The sequence below is a fragment of the Dendrobates tinctorius genome, unplaced genomic scaffold (genome assembly GCF_039654945.1).
Source record: "Dendrobates tinctorius isolate UK_male_01 unplaced genomic scaffold, ASM3965494v1 ptg000133l, whole genome shotgun sequence".
NCBI classification, from domain to species: domain Eukaryota; kingdom Metazoa; phylum Chordata; class Amphibia; order Anura; family Dendrobatidae; genus Dendrobates; species Dendrobates tinctorius.
The window spans coordinates 24,265,123-24,286,671 of record NW_027361801.1 but is presented as its reverse complement, the minus strand read 5'-3'; the positions used below and the strand labels follow the sequence as shown (position 1 = coordinate 24,286,671).

At 44.0% G+C, this 21,549-nt stretch overlaps 1 long non-coding RNA gene across 1 annotated transcript in view; it reads right to left on the bottom strand.

Annotated features, from left to right (window-relative positions):
* Positions 1–250: 250 nt before the first annotated feature.
* LOC141048212 (uncharacterized) overlaps positions 251–21,549 on the bottom strand; it is a 142,941-nt gene continuing 121,642 nt past the window's right edge. Inside the window, exon 2 of the long non-coding RNA XR_012219986.1 lies at positions 251–1,515. This is a non-coding gene — a long non-coding RNA (uncharacterized lncRNA). The remainder of the gene's footprint in view (positions 1,516–21,549) is intronic.

The following is a 21,549-nucleotide window of genomic DNA, read 5'->3' as shown; positions in this document are numbered from 1 at the left end:
CCTCAAGGGGTACTCGCCCCCACTTGTATTACACTTCATAACCGTCTTTTAGTTTTTAGGGACGGAATGACCGATGCTATAATGGAGCCTATCAGGTAACTATTTTCCCCCTCCCTCTTTTGGGTATTTCCCACCAGGGACCTAATCCGTGGACCATTGCCTGTTCCCGACCATAAATCATCATATCCAACTTTCGTATGCTTTCTTTTACATTTTGTCATGGCAGGCATTTCACTTTTTCCTATATATCTACATTTTAACATTTTTAATATTTTAGCATTCATAACACTTTAACATTTTCTCACTTTCAACAGTAGCTCTTCCTCTTCCTTTGTGGGGAGCACAACATATGTCCATGCTGCCAGAGCCAGGGTTTTTCTTACCCTGAGGGGACGCAGAACAGTCCCCAGGCTGTGCAACCATGCACAGCAGTCCCGCAATCGAATGGTTCAGTGGTGCTCCGGGTCTCCCCCTGTTGACCGACCATGGTCGCTGGCCGCAAGGAACTCTGCCACCGCGGAGCTCCCAGGATGACTGCCAGTTCCGTGGTCATGAGTGTCCGCTTTCCCCATAGGAGTTCTGCTACAGGAGCGCAACAGGCGCCCCATAAACAATTTTCCTCAGGTCCTGTAAACCGTCATGGACTCTCCAGACGAGCGTTGCAGGGTTTCCTACCCTGGGGTGAATGTGGGGCAGTCCCAGATGGTGCCAACATGCACTAGAAGGCCAAGAAGGGGCCATGGAGTGTTCCGCTGCATGCATCATGTGCCGTATCCCTACGGGAGACCCGGGCCCTAGCTCGGGCCAAAGAAGACTCTGCTCCTGCAGAGACCCCAAACTGAGGGGAAGAATGAGGAGCAGAGGAGTCCTCAGCTGCGTCTGCATGGGGACCAACATCTTCTCCGGAGGGCACAGTGGTTTCAGGGGATGCCAAGCGGGTGCTCGGTGACGCGGACCTTGGGCCTTGTGTCCCCGCAGTGGGACAGCATTGAGGCTACGCGGCTCACCACCGGCTGAGGTGGAGATGCACTCACCCCCTTTGATGTCGCGGCTCCGCTCTCTCCGGCCCTCAGCTCCTGCAGTTACTGCTGCATGTGTGAGGCCGGCGTCTGCATCGGCATCGCTATCTCGCCATCACTTCCGGTGCCACCATCTGGTACAGCGCTTCATGGTGCTCTAGTTTATTGGCTTAGGTTTCATTCACTTTTGAGCACTACAGAATTACCACAGATGTGTTAGTACACAGCAGTGATCATTGTTGGTGGCGATTACTACTAAACTTGTAATATCCTGTTATGTCCTTACTGGTTCAATAGAAGGTGTTCATACAACCAAAGATAATAGAGTACATTTTGGAACCTTGAGAATGGGGAACTGCAGATGATATAGGTATAGAAAAATGTAGTAGCTGTGTAGACTCCCATGCTTTAAATCATTTTCAAGTATTCATTCACTTCCACAAGATGGAAAAGGATGCAAAAGCCAATTCAGTCAAGATAAATTCTCTTAAAGGATCTGAAAATGAAAAAAAAACATAAGATTTTTGCATCAGTTGTGAGATTGAGCTAAAGCTAGCTGAATATATTATGATATGTTCACGTATTTTTGCTTCAGTTCTCCAATAATTTACTATAATTTCAAACTCTTTCTATCAATCAGGGTTTAGAGGATTTCAGAATTCATTTAGTCAAGTACATGGAGCAAATACAAGGACACAACCATTACTGGAGGAAAGACAGACAAGGCCATAGAAGGATACCACTCTAGCAGTACTGGTGTCTGCTATTTGTAAGAGGGGAACAAGTTTCTGATTATATATGCCTTTGTCATAAGCCATCTATCTGTAGCTAGTTCCTGATTGCATACAGTTCTTTGCGAAAGTATTCAACCCCATTGACATATTTAGTGTTCTGCTATCTCACAACCTGGAATTTCACTGTTTTGTTTTTGAGGGTTTGCATCAGTTCATGTAAAGACCATGCCACTAATTGCGAACATTTGGTTTTCTTTTTGTTTTGAAGCAAACAACAAAACAACAAGCAGGACAAAATAACAGAAAACATCAGTGTGCATAACTTTTCATTTCTTTAAAGTCAGTACTTTGTAGAGCCTCCATTTGCAGCAATTACATTTGCATGTCGCTTTGGATAAGTCTCTATGAGCTTTATATATCTTGCCACTGGAATGTTTCCCCGTTCCCCAAAGCAAAACTGATCAAGCTCTTTTAAATTAGATCGTTTCCTTTGGTGAACAGCAATCTTCAAGTCTGGCCACAGTTTCTCAATTGGATTAAGGTCTGGGCTTTGACTAGGTCACTCCAAAACATTTACACTTTTTTCCTCTTAAACCACTCGAGTGTCGCATTAACAGTATGCTTTTGGTTTTGTCTTGCTGTAAGGTGAACCTCCATCCCAGTCTCAAATCACTGACAGACAGAAACTGGTTTTGCTCAAGAATATCACTGTAACTGTATCAGCATTTAGGAGTAATAGATGGAGCATCCCCTAATGCACCCTTTGCCATCATTCTCACTGTGAGTCTGATGTCTCAGCCCAGTGAGTGCGATCACATCATTACAACATGCCCACTGTGCAGATCAGTGCAGAGTATTGAAGATGCGTTACAGAAACCAAGAAACCAGAGTAGCGGGGGAATTAGGAGAGGTGAGTATTGTACTGTGCAGAAGGCAATTCAGGGCCCGTTTTACCATATGGAAAACTATGTGGGGCCATTATACTGCATGGAAGGCAATGCAGGGCATATTATATTGTATGGAGGACTATGTGGGGTCCACTATACTGTCTGGAGGGCTGTGTGGGTATTACAGTTGGGGAATCATACTGTGATGGGGTCACCAGACTTCGTCAAGAGGGTTGAGGGTGGGGTGCAGTACAGGCATCATAGCATGCATGTGGAGGGTACTGTGGAGGAAATCACCGTGGGTGAATTACTGTATTTGGTGGGAATTTTATTGGCTTCATACTTTGTTATCTGCATTATTCAAGATTTTTTATCCTTTGTTATTACTGCTTTTTACTGCTCTTACATAATATATCATATAACTGTTCTAATATGCTAAGCTCTATTAATTCCTTGTTGGGTAAAGAAAATGGGGTATCATACTGTGCTGCTCGCCTGTCAGAATGAGGAACCTGATGAACCAGAGGAGTCCAAGTGGATACAATAGAGAAATAGACTTTATTTCTACTCGTTTCGTGGTGATCACACCACTTCCTCAGGACAGCCTATACACATACACATACAGCATCTTTTATTTATAGTGAAAGAGGCCCATGAAAATGCCTCCTTTCAAAAAAAAAAAAACACTACACCCAGTGGGCGGCAAATCAGACAGAAACACATGTATAAATCATAAAATACACACAAAACAATTATAAAACATAATGTAGTATATCACTAAAAACATTGCTCATACTTTTTTAGTGATATACTACATTATATTTTATGATTGTTTTGTGTGTGTTTTACTATGTATACATGTGTTACTGTTTGATTTGACCCCCATTGGATTTGGTGCTTTTTTTTTTGAAAGGAGGCATTTTTATGGGCCTCTTTCGCTATAAATAACAAACTCTGTGTGTGTACAGTGGGGAAAAAAAGTATTTAGTCAGTCAGCAATAGTGCAAGTTCCACCACTTAAAAAGATGAGAGGCGTCTGTAATTTACATCATAGGTAGACCTCAACTATGGGAATCAAACTGAGAAAAAAAAATCCAGAAAATCACATTGTCTGTTTTTTTTTCATTTTATTTGCATATTATGGTGGAAAATAAGTATTTGGTCAGAAACAAAATTTCATCTCAATACTTTGTGATATATCCTTTGTTGGCAATGACAAAGGTCAAACGTTTTCTGTAAGTCTTCACAAGGTTGCCACACACTGTTGTTGGTATGTTGGCCCATTCCTCCATGCAGATCTCCTCTAGAGCAGTGATGTTTTTGGCTTTTCGCTTGGCAACACGGACTTTCAACTCCCTCCAAAGGTTTTCTATAGGGTTGAGATCTGGAGACTGGCTAGGCCACTCCAGGACCTTGAAATGCTTCTTACGAAGCCACTCCTTCGTTGCCCTGGCGGTGTGCTTTGGATCATTGTCATGTTGAAAGACCCAGCCACGTTTCATCTTCATTGCCCTTGCTGATGGAAGGAGGTTTGCACTCAAAATCTCACGATACATGGCCCCATTCATTCTTTCATGTACCCGGATCAGTCGTCCTGGCCCCTTTGCAGAGAAACAGCCCCAAAGCATGATGTTTCCACCACCATGCTTTACAGTAGGTATGGTGTTTGATGGATGCAACTCAGTATTCTTTTTCCTCCAAACACGACAAGTTGTGTTTCTACCAAACAGTTCCAGTTTGGTTTCATCAGACCATAGGACATTCTCCCAAAACTCCTCTGGATCATCCAAATGCTCTCTAACAAACTTCAGACAGGCCCGGACATGTACAGGCTTAAGCAGTGGGACACGTCTGGCACTGCAGGATCTGAGTCCATGGTGGCGTAGTGTGTTACTTATGGTAGGCCTTGTTACATTGGTCCCAGCTCTCTGCAGTTCATTCACTAGGTCCCCCCGCGTGGTTCTGGGATTTTTGCTCACCGTTCTTGTGATCATTCTGACCCCACGGGGTGGGATTTTGCGTGGAGCACCAGATCGAGGGAGATTATCAGTGGTCTTGTATGTCTTCCATTTTCTAATTATTGCTCCCACAGTTGATTTCTTCACTCCAAGCTGGTTGGCTATTGCAGATTCAGTCTTCCCAGCCTGGTGCAGGGCTACAATTTTGTTTCTGGTGTCCTTTGACAGCTCTTTGGTCTTCACCATAGTGGAGTTTGGAGTCAGACTGTTTGAGGGTGTGCACAGGTGTCTTTTTATACTGATAACAAGTTTAAACAGGTGCCATTACTACAGGTAATGAGTGGAGGAAAGAGGAGACTCTTAAAGAAGAAGTTACAGGTCTGTGAGAGCCAGAAATCTTGTTTGCTTGTTTCTGACCAAATACTTATTTTCCACCATAATATGCAAATAAAATGAAAAAAAAACAGACAATGTGATTTTCTGGATTTTTTTTTCTCAGTTTGTCTCCCATAGTTGAGGTCTACCTATGATGTAAATTACAGACGCCTTTCATCTTTTTAAGTGGTGGAACTTGCACTATTGCTGACTGACTAAATACTTTTTTTCCCCACTGTATGTGTATAGACTGTCCTGAGGAATTGTTGTGATCACCACGAAATGCGTAGAAATAAAGTCTATTTCTCTATTGTATCCACTTGGACTCCTCTGATTCACCATTCTGACAGGCAAGCAGCGCAGTCTGATGCCCCATTTTCTTTACCCAACAAGGAATCGGGGCTTGCAGCAGCCGCCAAAGCTAAGTACAGTGACTGTGTCTCACACAACCACAAAAGATGAGTGAATTTGCATGATCTAATAATTCTTTTATCTTGGATAAGACTCTATGTGCGCTCTATATTCCGTCTAGCTATAAGATCTATTAATTAAAATGTACTTTGTTCATTTACAAACCCATTAAGTTTGTTTCCATATGAAAAGGCTCATTGTTATATTTGATGATAAGGAAAAACTTCTTAAATTATAGACTTTTTTAATAAATATCAAGGTTGGTTCGAGACTTTGTCCAAACTATTAATTTTGGCCGTCTGTGTATTTGAGTTTCAATTCTCTGGCTTACAGAATCCTCATCACTTGGTGAGATCAGAGCATTGATTAACAATCACTAGAGAATACCAAATTTAGTAAATACTCCATTGGTAGAATGTTCACAGGTGAGAGCAGGTTTGCACTGAGCACAAGTAATAGATACAGTGGTGAAAAAAATATTTAGTCAGCCATCAATTGTGCAAATTCTCACACTTAAAATGTTTAGAGAAGTTTGTAACTGACATCATAGGTAGACCACAACTATGAGAGTCAAAATGAGAAAACAAATCCAGAAAATCACCTTGTCTGATTTGGCAAGATTTATTTTGCAAATTATGGTGGAAAATGAACGTTTGTTAATGACCAAATACTTATCTCAATATTTTGTAATATATCCTTTGTTGGCAATGACAGAGGTCAAGCATTTTCTGTAAGTCTTCACAAGGTTGGCACACACTGTTGGTGGTATGTTGGCCTATTCTTCCATGCAGATCTCCTCTAGAGCAGTGATGTTTTGGGCCTGTTGCTAGGCAACACGAACTTTCAAATCCCTCCAAAGATTTTCTATGGGGTTGAGATCTGGAGACTAGCTAAGCCACTCCAGGACCTTCATATGATTCTTACAAAACCACTCCTTCGCTGCCCTGATGGTGTGCTTGGGATCATTATCATGCTGAAAGACCCATCCATGTTTCATCTTCAATGACCTTGCTGATGGAAGGAAGTTTGCACTCTAAATCTCATGATACATGGCCCCATTTATTCTTTCATGTACACGGATCAGTCATCCTGGTCCTTTTGCAGAGAAACAGCCCCAAAGTATAATGTTGCCACCCCCATGCTTCACAGTAGGTATGGTATTCTTTGGATGCAACTAAGCATTCTGTCTCCTCCAAACACAATGAGTTTTGTTTCTACCATATGGTTTCATCAGACCATATGACATTCTCCCAATACTCTTCTGGATAATCCAAATGCTCTCTAGCAAACTTCAGATGGGCCCAGACATGTATTGGCTTAAGCAGGTGGACACATCTGGCACTGCAGGATCTGAGTCCCTGGTGGGGTAGTGTGTTACTGATGGTAGACTTTGTTTTAGTGGTCTCAGCTCTATGCAGGTCATTCAGTAGGTCCCCCGTGTGGTTCTGGGATTTTTACTCACCGGTCTTGTGATCATTTTGACCCCACGGGGTGAGATCTTGCGTGGAGCTCCAGATTGAGGAAGATTATCAGTGGTCTTTTATGTCTTCAATTTTCATATTATTGCTCCCACAGTGGATTTCATCACACCAAGCTGCTTGCCTGTTGCAGATTCAGTCTTCCCAGCCTGGTGCAGTGCTACAATTTTGTTTCTGGTGTCCTTCGACAGCTCTTTGGTCTTCACCATAGTGGAGTTTGGAGTGAGACTGTTTGAGGTTGTGGACAGGTGTTTATACAATAACAAGTTCAAACGGGTGCCATTATTACAGGTAATGAGTGGAGAACAGGGGAGCCTCATTACCTCATGACCAAACAGTTCATCCTAAAATAAAGTATGTGAAAGGAAAAAAATAAGTGCAGTCACAAAAGAAAATAGAAATGTCACACAAGAAAAACCCAATTATGATATGGAAGGAAAATATTGAAAGTTATTAGAGATGAGTGAATTGATTCAATGCAAATTAAAGTCACAATTAATTTTTAGGTACTGGCTGAACAATTTGTTTCACATGAATTGCCAATGCATTGCAGTGATCATATCACATGATATAGTGCTTGATAGGACATAACTAAACCTGTAGAAACTATCATGGCCAGTAGAAAAGCTGAAGAAAGAAACGCAAGAGATATTTTGTAGTAAATCATCTGAACAGTTTTATGCAGTGTTTTAAGGCTTTTTTCTCCCTGTCTCTATGGCTACTCTCTGAGTTGTGAAGTCCTCTGATTATAAAGAGATAAGGAAAAAGAGTCCTAAAACACTTGTAAGGTAGCGCTCACTGAGTGTATTGGGGAACACTCACTTGGCTGCAGATAAACCAGGTCTGGCACAGGCTTTTCCACAAAAACGTCCATACGGTTTATTATACACGGCATAAACCAATGCAGCATGAAGACACGATCACAGTCTTACAGCAGACCAAATGAATATTCACAATGGAGCTCCGCTCCCTTAGCCCCCTGTGTTCACACAGGGGGTGCTTAGTCCAGCAATCAGGCTCTTCAGTCTCTCGGTTAATTGCCCCTGTCTGGGGTTACCTCTTAGTTGCTTCTCGCTGCAGACGTCCATTCCCTGCTGAGACTGTCCGATACACACAGGCCATTACACACCAGCCTCACCCGGTCAGCGGCCTCTGCATGTGCGCTTCAAGAAGGCAGCAGACCTAGCATGTCGGCCTTCCGGGACCTTCCACACGGACCAATCAGATTCAGGCACTCTCTCCATGTGATCTACCCTGGTCACCTTATATGGTCTGTAGCCATGCCCACCGGAGCATATGGCTATGACCTCATTGCAGGTCCTATCTCAGACACCCAGCCATACACACATATATACAGGCTTACTATGGACGTTTAGACACACGCCCCTGGGTGGGTTTGTAGGTGACTGGTCCCACCCGTCTCACCAGTCACCTGGAAGCTCTCCCTGATACACTGTAACAAATCCTCAGCAGTACCTCTGCTGATTAGCACATTTTCAAGCTTCCATCCCAGGGCCACCCACCCTGGGATACATAACGGTCATTTACCATCCTGGCGTTCATCCTACCTCCATTAGCACAATGGATATGCCTGTGGGCATGTCCCATACAGTGCCCCCTAGCTGTCACAGTGGTCACTGCACCACACACTGAATAAACAGTTCAAATAATGTGCATGACAGCTGAACAGTGAAGGAGTCTATGATTAAATAAGTATAGTGTCATACAGATTTTTCAAACTTTTCAATTTGAGATGAATCACATTCCCTGGGAAAATTTGACAAATCTGGGAAATTTGAATTTCAGAAAATTTGCTCATCTCTAAAAGCTTTGGAAATAAATTATGAGCAATGAAGCCTTTGACTCAATGATAAAGTTTAAATTAATGTCAATATAAAAGTACTTTAAAGCTTTCTAGACCATTCCCTTTCAGGAACTGAGCCCACTCTATGCCTGGCAGATACTGGCTGTGTAATACAGCCTGCATCTGCCTGTAACTGCAGTGACCACAATCAATTTCAATAACATCTGTTTAACCACCTAAAGACCCCTGTTAATCCCTGACATTGGCATTTAAATGACTAGGTTGCAGACACATGTGGAGACAATGATTACTACGGCAACCAAGGGCCTGCTGGAGGCCCTCTTTATCACCATGTTGGTCCTCAAAACCTTAATTTATCTAAATACCACAGTGCTACACTATTGTCGCATACAGTATAAGTGATAAAATGATCACATTTTCAAGTCATCTAAGGGGACTAAAAAATATACCGTACATACTCGTGTATAAGCCGAGATTTTCAGCCCATTTTTTTGGGCTGAAAGTCCCCCTCTCGGCTTATACACGAGTCATATACCTGGGGGTTGGCGGGGGAGGGGGAGCAGGGGTGTCAGAGATCATACTTACCTCCCCTGGCGCAGTCTCTGCAGCCCCCCTGCCTCTCCACGGTCTCCCTTCCTGCCTTCAGTGGTCACATGGTACCGCTCATTAAACTCATGAATATGCACATATTCATGATGTAATGAGCGGTACCACGTGACCACTGAAGGCAGGAAGGGAGACTGTGGAGAAGCGGTGCTGCTGCTGCAGAGACCGCGTCAGGGGAGGTAAGTATAGCGATATTCACCTGTCCAGAGTGTCCATCGCTGCTCACCACTGTCTGCTGCATCCTCTGTAATGTTTAGGCAGCAGGGGGCGTGGTGACGTGGTTAGTGTGTGCCATGCCCTCTGCTGCCTGAACGTCACTGACATAGTACATGGCAAACAGCGGTGAGCAGCGATGGCCCCCAGACAGGTGAGGTCCTGAGCAGGAGAGGTGAGTATGGCATTTTTTTTTGCAGCAGCAGCATATGGGGGCATAATATATGGAGCATTTTATGGGGGCAGCATATTCTATGGAGCGGCATATGGGGGCATATCCTATGGGACAGCATATGTGGGCATATCCTATGGGGCAGCATATGGGAGCATATCCTATGGAGCAGCATATGGGGGCATATTCTATGGGGCAGCATATGGAGGCATATCCTATGGGGCAGCATATGGGGCATATCCTAATGGGCAGCATATGGTGGCATATCCTATGGAGCAGCATATGGGGGCATAATCTATGGAGCATCTTATGGGGGCATATTCTATGGAGCATCTTATGGGGCATAATCTATGGAGCATTTTATGGGGGAATAATCTATGGAGCATCTTATGGAGCATCTTATGGGGGCATAATCTATGGAGCATCTTATGGAGCCATAATCTTTATGGAGCATTATATGGGGCATATTATTCTATGGAGCATCTTGTGGGGGCATTATTAACCTTTGTGCAGCATTATATGGGGTGTATTTTGTATGGAGCATCTTATGGGGTCATCATGAACTGTATGGAGCATTATATAGGGCTTCTGATTCATTATGGATATTCAAAAACATTTAACCTACCGATGAAATTTACCAGTAGCTGCTGCATTTTCCACCCTAGGCTTATACGTGAGTCAATAAGTTTTCCCAGTTTTTTGTGGCAAAATTAGGGGGGTCGGCTTATACACGGGTATATACAGTGTTAAAATAAAAGTTGAAAAATAAAAAACATAAATTACACCCTTTTTTCCTTTTAAAAAATATTGAAATGTGTGTTTAATGCTGAAAGTGAAATAAAGTCCAAAACCCTAAGATTGCTGTTTTTCGGTCAAGGTACTCTTCTTACAAATGCAATAAAAGGCGATAAAGACATTGCATTTACCCAAAATGTGTTAAATAGAAATGTTACCATTGCGTGTAAAAAGCAATCCTTCTAACAGGCCCATCGAAAAAAAATATTAATGTTTCAAAAATGGTGGCGTAAAAATTTTTTAAGTTTTATTTTTTTAACCCTAAAAATAGAGTTGAGCGACTTTTGGTTTTTTAGGGTCGAGTTTCGTTTCGTGAAACCCGACTTTTCCAAAAGTCGGGTCGAGCAAGATCGGCCGACTATAGGGAAAAGTCGGGGTCGTCCCGAAACACGAAACCCAATGTAAGTCAATGGGGAATAAAAGTCGGCAGTGAGAGGACAGGAAACACACCTACAGTGCCCATTTGAATGCCAAAAGCATCAATTCTTCTTACTTAAGCTTGTCAACCTTAATTAACTTCATAATACTAGTTACGCACTGAAAAACGCACGCTCAGTACCTCAGCAGGACAAAAAAAAAATTGGGATTGCTTTTAAAAAAGCAGTTTGCAGAGCAGTGGGTAAACAGCAATTCAGCCGTCAGGAAGCCTTAGAAGGCAGCCTAACAACCAACACCGCTGATCCAGCAAAATATAGCCTCCCCTTGCACTGCACACACAGTGACTGGTGTGTTGTACAGGCAAAATCGCTAGCAGCAGAAGCAGTTTTTGGTGTCTTCTTACCTGCCTAACGCTCTCCCTACAGAATCATCATCAGCAGCAGCAGCTCTCGCTATTCTGAGATCAGCATGAGGAACATGGAGGTCGGCGTGCACGCCCTTTTATACCCCCTGTGACGCCCACCAAAGCAAGCCAATCACTTGCATGCCCTTCTGAAAGATGGTGGTGACCCCTGCCTATGTCATCACGTTGCCCACAGTGTCCATGGATCCTGATTGGCTGAAAAAGAGCGCAAAACAAACTTTTGAAACGCGACTTTGGCACGTAAGTCGCCGAACTCGTGGCCGACCTCATCCTAGGGTCGGGTTTCGTTTCATGAAACCCGACTTTGCCAAAAGTCGGCGACTTTTGAAATTTTTCGACCCGTTTCGCTCAACTCTACCTAAAAATATGGAAAATCTATACAAGTTTGTCAACTCCTTAGTTGTACTGACTGAAGAATTATATTTTCCTGGTCATTTTTACTGCACAATTAGCACCACAATCAGAAAACTCTAGAAACAATGGCAGATTTTTTTCACTATTAGACTCCATTTGGAATTTTTTTCCTGTATTCTGTACATTTTATTGAAAAGTGAATGAAGTTACTCAAAATTACAACTCATCCTGCAAAAATATTTGCTCTAGAGTGGCTATGTTGATGGAAAATTAATATACCTGTGGCTCTTGGAAGAAGGGAAGGTAAAAATAAAATCCCGAAAAACAGAAATTCGCGCTATTATGAATTGGGCAAATAATTTATTCTACGTTTTAGGTTAGTATTTGGTCAGAATGTCACACCAGTATTTGCAAGCCAAATTCAGGAGTGGAACAATCCGAGGAAAAGTATCAGAGAAACACGTCACCACTTCTGTATTTTTTTCTCACTCCTGGGTTTGGCTTAGAAGTACTAATTTAAAATACTGACCAAATACTGAATGTGTGAACGAGGCCTTAAAGTTACCACATATCCAATGGATAACTTGTTGATCGCCAGGGAGTCAACTGCTGGAACCTGAGGCTCTGCTATGTCCAGTCTATAATTTAGTAAAGATCGAGCATGCTCACCACCAATTCATTCATTTTCTATGTGATAGCACTGGACTATCCCAACATTGCTCTGGATAATGACTAAAGTGGATGTGAGAATTCTCAACCACTTCTCTATTCATATGGAGCCCTGCAGTGACCTGTCTCGGCATTAGTGGGGGTTCCAGTGATTGGACCCCCAATGAGTAGAAAATTGTCATCTACCCTATAGTATGGTACAACCTATATAAGTGTTAGAACTTAAAGTGAACCTGTCATCAGTTCTGGCCGATATAAGATATGGCCATCATCTTTCAGGGCTGATATGCAACATTCTATAATGTTGTATATAAGCCCCCAACCTGACCTGGAAGAACTGAAAAATACGCTTTATTATACTCTGCGCAGTCCGGTCCGATGAGTATCGCTGGCCTTGGTCTTCTTACGGACACGGCACTGTTGCTTGCTTCGTGTGGATGATGAGTCCCTTCATCATCCGCACAGTTTCCTCAGCACAGTGCTCCTGCGCAGGCGTACTTCTCTGCCCTGTTGAGGGCAGAGCAAAGGACTGCAGTGCACAAGTGCCGGTGCTCTTTGACCATTTACTGGCACCTGCACACTGCAGTCCTTTGCTCTGCCCCCAACAGAGCAGAGAAGTACCCCTGCGCAGGAGCGCAATGCTGGGGAGACTGTGTGGATGATGCAGGGACTCGTCATCCACATGAAGCAAGCAGGAGGGCAGCGATCATAAGAAGATGGGATGCGCCGGACCAAGACCAGTGACACTCATCGGACCGGACCGCCCTGCAGGTGAGTATAATAAAACTTATTTTTCGGTTCTTCCAGGTCACGTTGGGGGCTTATATACAGTTTTATAAAATGCTGTAGAAAAGCCCTGAAAGGTGATGGCCGTATCTTATATTGGTCCAAACTACTGACAGGTTCCCTTTAATAGTAGACACAAAAATTGTGTATAGCTGAAATGACATGTGCACACTGCTCATTGAGAAGTTAGACTGTGACAACACTGGACAAACATTAAAGTTATCCATTGCTGAAAAATGTTTTTTTTTTCCTTACAATGGACATTTTCCTCATCGCAAACAGGCATAATCTCCTTCTGTCATTCCCATGAATCCAACACAGGCTGCAACTTTTCTGATAGGATTCAATATATTCCTGAGAGCTACATACACACTTTCCTTATTACCCATCTTGTACATATGCAACCTAATAATACCCTAATATAATCGTAAAGTAAGCAACACATATTTTAATGCAGCACTTTATTATCTAGGGTGGGAGATTATGTAAAAATGATTCATAGTTTAGAAGAAAGTCTGTTACTGCAAAAAAACATCATTCGAATGGAAGCTTGAAAACCTTGTTTGAAAAATTGATCAAGGCTGCCCCCTATGCTTCCCTCACTGAAAGTTATATTTCCAAAGTGAATATTAAAAAGTTAATGTGTTGTATCAGCAAATGTTACATTTATGTAGAACAGATAAGACATATAACACCAGTGTGCTCACCAAATAAGGAACCGTGCAGTTTTATTAAATATAAAGTAACACAAAAACACACAGCTAAAACTATTAAAAACATTTGAAAGCTCGTCAACATCTCAAGACAATTGCAAATAAATGATGTGAATGGATCACAAGTTGAAGGAATATTCCCACAATAGGATTCACCACACATATAACCAGATCCCTATGTAAAATTGGCACACGTAATGGGACAATCTAATTAAAGTCTGCGCTTAAAGGTGTGATTTCCAAAGAGTCACAGCTATAGGAAAACACCGGTTTCTAAAATTTCCAGCTGCGGCTCTGTATGTCACATTATTAAAGGAGATGTCCCCTTTTTTTAAAAAAAAAGTATTTCCTTTAAGTTTCCTTAGTAGTAGTAAAGCAGAGTGTACTTTACTTACCCTGCCTTGGTCCAGCGCTGAATCTCCGTGTTTGTTCCTGGTGTCAGTTGTCTGCAGGGGTGCCGTCATTCATGCAGCGCTGCAGACAGTTAGCCAATATACACATCACAAACTATTCAGAGCAAATGAGCTCCATGATTGGCTGTCACTGCTAAGGGCACTTATAGGAACAACTTTTTTGCAAGGAGACAATCCATTTAAGTATTGACTTTACAGTATATTAGCACTTTATATACATGTGGGCATAAGAGCCAAGTATTTATAATGTGTCTTTTGTGTTATTTTATATTTAAAGGGAACATCATAGCTGATTCAACCTTCCCAAACTACAGGCAGCATGAACCAAAGACTTGTTTAATCAATTAACCTATGCTTATTTTACTTTAAAATGCTTTGGTCATGGACCATGCCACTCAGATGCCAAACTGAGATCGTGCCGCTTAGGTGGCCAATTCAAGAGGCTGGTTCCCAGTGGCTTTTCCCCCCATTCACTACACTTAAGTGTAGTGTTAAAGGTCTCTCCTTTAAGGTGGGTTTAGGGAGGGATCTTTTAGTCAAAGGCTGCTGGAGATCGGCCTCTTGGAAAAGTCACTAGAGTTGATGGGAATCAATTTGCAGGACCCCATCCAGTAGCCGCGTCAGTTACCTGTGGCCGCTAGATGAGACTCCACAGAACCGCCTCTAATCTGACAGCATCCACAGACTTTCATTTGCTTAACCAAATTGAGCTTCAAGAGCCAAATATCTAATTAATGCTGACAGTGCTTCGGTCAGCATGAACCAGCTGTCAGGTCACTTTAACCCCTTCACCACCTTGGGATTTTCCATTTTTGCACTTTCGCTTTTTGCTCCCCTTTATTCACAGAGCCATAACTTTTTTATTTTTCTGAAAATATGGCCATGTGAGGGCTTGCTTTTTGCAGGACGAGTTATACTTTTGAACAAAAGCATTGATTTCACCATATAGTGTACTAGAAAATGGGGAAAAAATTCCAAAAGCAGTGAAATTACAAAGAAAAAGTGCCAGCACCTCCCAGTCTTCCACACTAATACCAGAGGAAGATCGTCTGAGGAGGACCTGTGCGCGCTTCGAACAGCTCAGTGTTCTTAGACTCAGGAAGTTTGAAATAAATTATTGTTTTTCATTCATCTTCTCGAAAGCTGGATCTTCTTACTTGTATAAATGTTACACGAGGGACAGGAGGACATGTTGTTTAGTGATGCACAAAACTTTGAGCAGCCACGGTCACAAAAAGATGACAGTGGCAAAAGGCAAATTTTGTCTAGAGAGGTAGATGATGATGAGACACAGTTGACAATAAGTCAGATTATTGATAAGTCTCCAAGTCAGGAGGACCAAGGTACAGTGGTGGAAGAAGAGGTTGTGGATGACAAAGTCACTGATTCAAGGGATCAGCAGCACCAAAACAGGCAGGAAAAGGCAGGGGGCTGACCAGAGTGAGAAGTTGAGCAACTGTTCTGCAAAGCATTGACACTCATGAATTTCTCTGTCAAAGAGTTAAGTGTTCCCCAGTCGGGGAGTTTTTTAAAGAGAGTTCTGAGACAAAGAAAATAGTCGTCTGCAATCTATGTCATACTAATATCAGCAGGGGCCCGACCACTAAGAGCCTAACCACTACATGCGTGATAAAGCACTTGTCATCTAAGTGCAGTCTCAGTGGGCTGAACTCCTTGGTTCACAATTGGTGCCAGCCGGTGACACCACTGCCTCCTCCCCTGTGCTGGGTGTTATGAATAGGTCACCAAGGAGGATGGCAGGAATAGGCTAGACCACCAGGAAACCAGAAAGGTTGACAACTTAGCAGATTGCTGACCCCTAATCCTAAAAACACAACTAGCACTAGCCGTGGGGTGTGCCTATGATGCCCTAAATGCCTCGACACAGCCAGAGAGCTAACTAAGCTTAAAACAAGAAAGGTGAAATCTAAACTGCCCCAGAGTAGAACCCCAAAGGAATAGATAGCCCCCAACACATATTGTCGGTGAGACAAGATGAGGCACAAACACAGGCAGAAAATAGACTGCGCAAATGATGGGGCCCAAACTGTCTAGACAGAAAAGGACAGGAAAAACACTGTCTGCAATCACGCAAAAAACCTAAAAAATCCAACACATCTGTTGTACAAAAACAGAGGTTGCACGACCTCTCCCCCACTATATCAGCATTCTGGTGTGAACTGGCAGCAAAGCAAAAGAGGCTAATATAACAGGGGACTGAACAAACTGCCACAAGCTGTAACATATGGAGCGGGGTCCAGCACTGCCCCAGCAGGGAGCACGCTGAACCCTCACAGCAAAGCAGAAAGCAGAAAAAGACAAAACCAGATCCTATGCAAAGGATTAGTAAATGAACAACTTAACTGAAAAATGCAGGATCAGGCAGGAGACAGCAGACCTCAAAATGCACAGGAAGAAGCCAATCACCAGCAGCAACAGAGGGAAGCCTCCTCACTTAAATACTCCCAGTCAGTAACCCCTGACTTCCAATCATCGTCTTCAGGTGGCAGACATCTGTCAACCTGGCCAGTTCCACTACCCGCAGTAACCACCAGAGGGAGCCCCAACTCAGAAGTCAGATCAAGAGAGTTCACAAAAGCTGGGGTTACCAATATCCTCTCCATGGCACTGGCATAGATTCCTCCCATCTTGCACCTGTCCTTGCACATTCTGAAGCACCATCATCAGGCACTTCCAAATCCTTGTCCCAACACTGCATTTAGCAGTCCTTACCCCAGGCCTTGGAACATAAAATAAAGTTCTCAGTCACCCACAGGTACAAATTCTAGACTGTCACATTTCCAGGCTGCTTGCTGTGGAAATGTTGCCATTTATTCTTGTAGAAATAGATGGTTTCCACAAACTCATATGGCAGCCATTCCTCGGTAATCAGTCCCCAGCCACCAATATTTCTCCTGGTTTGGCATCCCAACCTTATATACCAGCACGTGTCCAGGAACATCTCCTGTGACCTTACCAGTGCATTTACTGGAATTGTCCTCTGAATGTACTATACATGAAAAACCGCTTGTGGCCAGGGACGCTACATTTCCCTGACTGCACATTGAGTGAATATTGTGGAGGCCAAGGCAAAGTCCCACACTGGCACGACACATGTGCTCCCGATGCCACGGATTGCTAACCCTACTTCTGTCAGGGTTTCCTCTACCTCCTGCATTGGTTCCTGTATGATCTCCTGCTCCTCTTCATCCTCTTGCTTCCATAAATTCCTCTGACGTTTCCAATTTTTTAATAAAAATTTCAATTTTGGTTTATTTAATTTTTTTTAAATCCTTTTTATATTTTTTCTGATATACAAGCCATTATACAGGAAAGAATATTTCTTAACATATCCTGTAAACTCCAATTTCTCTTTGATTTTGAATGTTTTATTGTCAGTCCTTAAAGTGGAGTAAAAGTGCGACATCATTCGTCTCAGCGATCTAGGAGTCAGAGATGCTTTCAGGGGCCTACCACGTGCTGTTCTCCTTCTATTCAGCACTTTTTCCATCCATTTCAACTTTTTCGCTGTCCCCAAGACCTCCTTGTAGTGTCTGTCGGAAAAATGCTCAGATTTCCCATTGACTCTCGTTATACTTTTTAATCGAAAAGAGCATCCAAGCTTTAGGAATTGCTTAGTTGTAGTAATGAGCATCGGAGCATTTTAGTGATCGCTCTTCTCTAGTTACAACTAGAGATGAGCGACTTTGCCTTTTTTTCGGGTCGAGTCGGGTTTCGTGAAACCCGACTTTCGCAAAAGTCGGGTCGAACGAAATCGGCCGATTATCGTGAAAATTCGAAGGCCGACTGAAGCACGAAACCCAATGCAAGTCAATGGGGAAGCAAAGTCGGCAGGGAGTGGAGGACAGGAAACACACCTACAGTGCCCTTTTGAATGCCAAAAACATCAATTCTTATTACTGAAGCATTTCAACCTTAATTTACTTCATAATACTAGTTACGCACTGAAAAATGGGGGTTATTTGGCTAAATTTGTGGGGGGGTAGGGCTGGCTCCAGGTTTTCATGTGCCCTGGGCCAAAGAGCGCCCCTTTAACACTTAGCACAACTCATGATGCTCCGATACGGCAGAGAAATAGCGGTATAGTACAATGAAAAATACTTCACTTTTTACATCTCATGACTGATATCCATTTTAAATTCTCCAATAGCTCCAAAAATGGACAGTATATTACTCCCTACAGTATTATGGCCACCGCATAGTGGGCTATACAGAGTAATGAGGCCCATATATTTCTCCATACAGAATTATTGGTCCCATATAATGTTTGAAACAGTATATGATGAGCTCCACATAATGCTACAGTATATGTTGGTCCCAATGGATGAAACTGCACTACCGGATGGGCCCAAATAATGCTCCATATATAATGGGCCCCATTTCTAATGCTCTAGTGTATAATGGGCCCTGTAAATGCTGCTCCAGTGTCTGATGTCCACCTTTGGAATGCTCCAGTGTATGGTGGGCCCCATATATCATTCTCCAGAGTATAGTGCTCCCCAAAAATTGCTGTCCCAACATTGAAAACAATTAAATAAGTCTCCGCAAATAAGTCTCCTCGCTAGGGAATCCCTGTACTAGTCTGGGCGTACAGACGTGATGTCATTGCGCTCTCTGATCAGAATATCACTGTCAGGAAACGCGGAAGACGTCATGGCAGTGGAGCAGGGAGAGGTAAGTATTTCAACTTTGCAAGTGTTGTGATCCTGAGCAAGCAGGGGGGAACCACTCATTGGCGATGGCACTGGCACAGGGCCCCTCATAGTACGGCGGTGTGTCTGAAGGCAGGTGTGCACACCCACCATCAGAGACACTTGATTGCACTATGAGGGACCCTGTGCCAGTGCCCGCGCCCAAGAGTCAGCCCACCCACCTGTCCAGGGCAACGGCACTCGCACGGTTGTGTGCGCTAGGTGGTGACCCCGGCCAAGGGGGAGGAGGCAGCCCAGTTAGGGAGGTTTACAAAATGGCATATGTTGATGTGGGACATTCACCTGCTGCTAAAGGCAAAATTGGTCAAGTCCCAGGAAGAGGAGGACCAAAGAAAGCCTTTTTTTCTGGCAAACTATGTGTCATCAGGGTAAGGTGTGACAAAATCCTTGGAAACCCATGCATGGTTCATTTTAATGAAGGTTAGATCAACCACATTTTGGGTCGAGAGACGGGTCCTTTTTTCTGTCAGGATTGATCCAGCAGCACTGAAGACTCTTTCCGATAGCACACTTGCAGCTGGGCAAGCGAGCTCCTGTAAGGCATATTGTGCCAATTCAGGCCAGGTGTCCAGTTTTAGCGGCCCAATAGTCAAATGGGAATGACCTGTTAGGGAGAACATCGATATGGGATGAGAAGTAGTTTGTAACCATAGTTGACAAGTGCTGTATCCTGTCACTTTCAATCGATGCAGTATTACCAGTCGTGTGAGCGGGACTTGAAAAATCAGTCCACAACATGGTCATGAAACCCCTGTCTCCAAAGCCACTTCTGATGTGTGCACCACCAACACCTCTTCCAAGCTGCACCCGGCCCCTACGGCTCGTATGAGAACCATCACCGCTGCTGTTTCCGAGAATGCCTCAACCAACCGGTTTACCAGAGTTGCTTGTTTTTTAGCCAATATTAGGTCAAGGTTCTCCTGTGGCATGATGTTTTGGAATTTGACTTTATAGCGTGGATTCAGGATGCTGGCCAACCAGTAGTCGTCATCGTTCATCATTTTGGCAATGCGGGGGTCCCTTTTTAGGATCTGCAAGGCATAATCTGACATGTGGGCCAATGTTCCAGGTGTCAATAATGCACTGCGAGTGCTGGGTGGAGGAGCACTTTCTGGCAAATCCACATCCCTCCAGTCACGCACAAACCCTGTTCCAGACCTTGCCACGCCAACATTTTCTCTTGCCCCATGAGAAGCATCCTCCTCCCCTAAATAATCATCCACATCATCATCCTCCTCCTCCTCTTCCTCTTCTTCCTCCACCTCGTCCAGGAGAGTTCCCAGAGCAGACAATGGCTGAATGTAATCAAGGCTTCCCTCCTCCTCTTCCTCATCATCCTTGGCTGCAGACGCCTACTCCTTAATGTGCGTGAAAGTTTGCATGAGCAGATGCATAAGTGGGATGCTCATGCTTATGATGGCGTCATCTGCGCTTACCAACCGTGTGCATTCCTCAAAACACTGAAGGACTTTACAGAGGTCTTTCAGCTTTGACCACTGCACACCTGTCAACTCCATGTCTGCCCTCAAAGTGGCTGCCCGTGTATCCTCCCACAAATGCATTACAGCCTGCCTCTGTGCGCACAGCCACTCAACCATGTGCAGGGTGGAGTTCCACCTTGTTGCAACGTTGATAATTAGGCGGTGCTTGGGAAGGTGGAGCAATCGCTGCAGCTTCTGCATACGACTGGAGTGTACCGGCGACTGGCGGATGTCCGAGCACAGTCTTCAGACCTTCTGGAGCAGGCCTGTTAACTCTGGAAAATTATTGAGGAAGCACTGCACCACCAGGTTCAAGGTGTCAGCCAAGCACGGTATGTGTCTGAGTTTTGAAAGGGCTATGGCTGCCACAAAATTCCGGCCGTTATCACTAACTACTTTGCCTGCCTCAATATGTAGACTGCCCAGCCATGACTCAGTTTGTCGCTGAAAGTAGTCGGCCAGTACCTCTGCGGTGTGTCTGTCGCCCAAACACACCATCTTCAACACAGCCTGCCGCTTTCCACTAGCTGATCGATAGGGGGACACCTCGTGTGCAACACTGGCAGCTGCGGATGGAGTGCTCGTGCGACTACGTTCTGTGGACGAGCTTTTGCTTCTGGAGGAGGAGGAGGAGGGTCGAACGCCTACAGCCAACTGTTTCCTATACCATGGGCTAGGCAGCACTGTCCCACCACCGCTGTCCCCTGTGGACTCTGCCTCCACCACATTAACCCAGTGCACAGTGATGGACACGTAACGGCCCTGGCCATGCCTACTGGACCATGCATCAGTTGTGAGGTGCACCTTTCCACTCACTGATTGCTTGAGTGCATGCACAATGCGGTCTTTCACATGAAGGTGGAGGGCTGGGATGGCTTTGCGACAAAGAAGTGGTGACTGGGTAGGTCATAGCGTGGTACTGCGTAGGCCATGAGTTCGCGGAAAGCTTCGCTTTCAACCAACCGATAAGGCATCATCTCTAACGAGATTAGTTTGGCAATGTGGGCGTTCAAACCCAGTGTACGCAGATGAGAAGATGAGTACTTTCTTGTCCTACTCATAGTCTCTGGTAGGGTGAGCTGGACTTGAGAGCTGCATATGGTCGAACTAGCGGTGGACATGGCT